This window comes from Crocodylus siamensis, chromosome 9, assembly GCF_052110815.1.
Source record: "Crocodylus siamensis isolate JL-2025a chromosome 9, ASM5211081v1, whole genome shotgun sequence".
NCBI lineage: Eukaryota > Metazoa > Chordata > Crocodylia > Crocodylidae > Crocodylus > Crocodylus siamensis.
The window spans coordinates 57,051,911-57,052,356 of NC_143403.1; positions in this window are offsets into that span (position 1 = coordinate 57,051,911).

Below are 446 nucleotides of genomic sequence, written 5' to 3' on the forward strand. Positions count from 1 at the left end.
AATATAGTAACCCTAGACTTTGGTCCTGTATGTATTGTGGGGAATGAGGGAGGCTGTGGGAAGGAAGGTCACTTTGGTGACTTCACTGCCATGAACAAATGTCAAGAACTCCAGGAGGGAGTTTATTGCTAGATGAATAGTGGTGGGTCAGGGCTTTGAAAGAAGAGAGAAATTCTTGGTCTGCTAAAGACTCTTCAGTGAAAAGCACCCCCCTTTCACTCATAGGAAACTAAACTACCTGGTTTCCAAGCCTCTGATTCCCTGTTCCATACCTTTCTTTTCCATCATTTTGTGTTCCTGTGTGACCAGCTGCTACTTCTGCTAGTTCCTGCCTCTGGGCTCAGGAACTAGTTGGAGGAGAGGGACCTGGTAAGGACGAGAAGTCAAGTATTGGCAGGAAGTGGGTACAATATGTGGTACCAGGAGGAAAAGCCAGCAGGCAGGCA